The sequence below is a fragment of the Suricata suricatta genome, chromosome 9 (genome assembly GCF_006229205.1).
Source record: "Suricata suricatta isolate VVHF042 chromosome 9, meerkat_22Aug2017_6uvM2_HiC, whole genome shotgun sequence".
Classification (NCBI taxonomy): domain Eukaryota; kingdom Metazoa; phylum Chordata; class Mammalia; order Carnivora; family Herpestidae; genus Suricata; species Suricata suricatta.
The window spans coordinates 87,538,946-87,542,484 of NC_043708.1; positions in this window are offsets into that span (position 1 = coordinate 87,538,946).

Here is a 3,539-nt window from a genome sequence, read left to right on the forward strand (position 1 = left end):
TCAGACTTCCACACTGACAGCACAGAGCCTGCTTGGGATTCTGTCTCTCCCTCTCTGCCCCTCCCCAGCTCACCCTCTCTCTCTCGCTGTCTTTCTCTCAAAATAAATAAATGTAAACATTCAACCACTTGCCTCGTCGGAAGCTTGTTTGAAACTGGGAATCGATTAGGAATTCCGAGCCCAGAGCCCATACTCAGCTCAGGAGGATGACTAGGGAGGAAAAGGGAGGAACAGTCAGCAAAGTTTAGGCAGCAGGCTAGCCGCACTCCAAATCCAGGACCATTTGCCTAACTCAGCGCCAGGTTAACTGTCTCTCTTGAACCCTACATACCTGAGATCCAAAGACTGTACCAGGTGGGATCCCTGTGACCAGGGGTGGGAGCATGCAGCTCCATCTGGACCTGACAATTCTTGGAAACACTTCAGAAAGGGTATCTGGGGAAAGTGAGAAATAATAGGCTGGCACTTGTATCCTTAAGAGGCTGTTGCACCCTGGGTTCCCTGGAAAACAGACTCTGAAAGAGCGTTTGGCATGGAGCGTGTTTATTAAGGAGTGTTTTGGGGATCAACACCTGTGGAAGGGAGGGGGCAGGAGGAAGCAAGAAGGGTGAAGGAAAAGGTGGGCTGTGGGGCAGGCCCAAGGACAGCCTCAGCCGACCCCACAGGGAGCTCTGGAGACAGCAAGTTCCTTCAGAGTAGTCCCAAGCAGGGCTGCAAGGGCCAGGTCTTTATATTTCTGCATTGATTCATCACTGGACGTGTGCTGCCCAGGAAGGAGTGTGATGCTCGGTGAGGCAGTTCTCTGCAGCCAAGGCATCCCTGAGGGGCCTGAGAGCTGAAGTCTAAGTCTACCTGCTGACTGCACTCCCACTGGGGCAGTAAGTCCCTCATTAAGCAGGGTCTGGTGGGACATGACCATGTCCATCACAGGGGTCCTATAAAATAGTGGTCTTAAAACAAAACAAAATGTGGACTGGCCTGAGTTCAAATTTTCATCTCACCATTTATAGTAGTTTGACCTTAAACTAGTTGTTTAATTTTCTGAGGGCTCCTGGCAAAATAGTGAGGATATCCCTGGGTTCCAGGTTAACAAAGAAGGGTACGTGGACGGAGAGAAATGGTCAAGTGGCAGTAGGGACTGAGGTTTTGAGATCCAGAGTAGGTTAGGTGAAGACAGCAGAAAATTGAACGGATGGGGGCAGTGGTCAGACACCAGCAGACTGTGGTAGCTCTTATGGCCCTGTACCTTCCATGCCTCACCCATCTCCCTGTCTACACTCAACTTTCTGAGCAGGAAGGAGAAAGGTGCAGGACCACCTGCATCAGTGTCAAACTTTCCCAGTCCTCTTGCTTTGTCTTGTTTCTCCTCTGCCTCCCCACTTCTTCCTCATGATGGCTTCTCAAAATCTTCATTGCTTTTTCAGTTGATGACCCTGCCACCATCCCTACAACATATCTGCGTGCAATAGACACAAACCTTTCTTACCTAAATAGGACCCTTCTGGGAGCATTGTCTTACAAGTTCTTTTCTTAATACTCAATTCTAGAAATCTTTATTTGGAAGCTTAAAAAAAAAGATTGTAGATTCTTGGGGACTACTATAGGCCTACTAAACTAGAATCTGGGGGGGGGTGGGGGGGGACTGATGATCTGTAAGATTTTGGAACCTGCTCTAGGCAGTCTCTCCTATCTCTGTGACCTGACTGCTACCACAGGCTGATGTCTCGCAACTTTGTATTTTTCACCCACATCTCCCGAAGCCTCAAATCCAAATATTCAACCACTAATTTTCATAGTGTTTCTCTTTGTAAGTCCTACAGATACGTTAAATGCAGAAAGTCAGACTCAGACTCGTGTTCAAAAAGAAAAATAAAAAACACCCCAAACACACCACTGGAGCAAAGGCTTTCTTTCTCTATGGTCTATCAGATCTGCCCAGAAATGACCAAAGAAATGAAAATAGGAAAGGTCTGCATCACAGTAGGAAACTAAGGAAGGATACCATCCACATGGTGACACTTTAAAAAACAATCAAGCTATAGTTTACTTGGGACAAGATTAAAGGAAGCTTTCAAAGGTCAGCTTGCAACCAATACTCCAAGGAAAAAAATCCCAGGAGACTGTGAAAGACTTCCACTTACCTGCCCCACAATTTGCATCTGGAGATGAGACAGTGGAGGTAGGCCAGAGTACAGCACTGGGATCCGTTTTTGCTGGATACAAAGAGTATTCAGAAAAGACCACCCAGTGCGGCCACCCCAGCACTGGAAGCAGACCCAGATGCAGTGGGGCATCTCACAAATGCCCTGGAAAGGTACCAGAAAGTTCCGTCCTTGCCATAGAGGCTGAGCCCGAGAGAAAATCAACTTTCAGTACACAACGTCTCGTAATACAAACAAGAAAGCTCTCAGGAATGGGCCATCGTGGCCCTGGGTCTCACTGTCCTCAGGCTGCTGGATTACTACACTGGCCCTGACTGATGATATCAAACAAGCCCCTAGTAAGATTAAACAGGAAGACTACCACAATAACCAAGAGGTGTGGTGGAGGTCCCCCTGTCAGCCAGAAGTCCTGTCACATCTGCTTGTCATCAGTGTGGTTTAAAAGACAGAGCACCCCAGGGTGCCTGGGTGGCTCGGTCCATTAAGCATCTGACTTCAGCTCGGGTCATCATCTCGCAGTTTCTGGGTTCCAGCCCCAAAGGGGGCTCTCTGTTTTCAGGGTGGAGCGTGCTTCAGAGTTTCTGTCCCCCTCTCCCTCTGCCCCTCCCCTGCTCGCTCTCTCTTTCAAAAGTACATAAAAGAAGAAAGAGTCAGTGCCCCATGGGGTCCTTGCTGACTGGATGTTGCCCTCCAGGTCCCTAGATATGTCCATTTTCTCCTATGTAACGAGGATTATTTAAAAATCTACGCTTGAGGGGCTAAATCTGTTAAGCACCTGACTTCAACTCAGGTCATGAATGTCCATTTCACGAGCTCAAGGCCTACTTTGGGCTCTGAGCTAACAGGGAAGAGCCTGCTTCATATCCTCTGTCCCCCTTGCTCTCTCTCTCCCTCAAAAATGAATGTTAATGGGGTGCCTGGGTGGCTCAGTCGGTTAAGCATCTGATTTCAGCTCAGGTCATGATCTTGCTTTTCACGAGTTTAAGCCCTATGTCTGGCTCTGTGCTGACAGCTCAAAGCCTGGAGCCTGCTTCTGAGTCTGTATCTCCCCTTCTCTCTGCCCATCCCCCACTCATGCTCTGTCTCTCAAAAATGAATAAACATTTAAAAAATTTTATTTTTTCATTATTTTCAGAAAATACAAAAACAGTGCAGCTGATGAACTCAAATGCTATTTGTTGCTGTTATTACTAAAACAAAAAAGGAACATTGAATGATAAAAGAGAAATGCATACAAATTTATAAATTTATGAACAGCCAAGAGACTTACTGGTACAACTTTGGAGAAGAATACTCTTTTAAAATTCTAGCCTGGTAAATTTTTAAATTCCAGTGAAATACATCAGTTTCCAGTAAAATTTATATATATATATATAT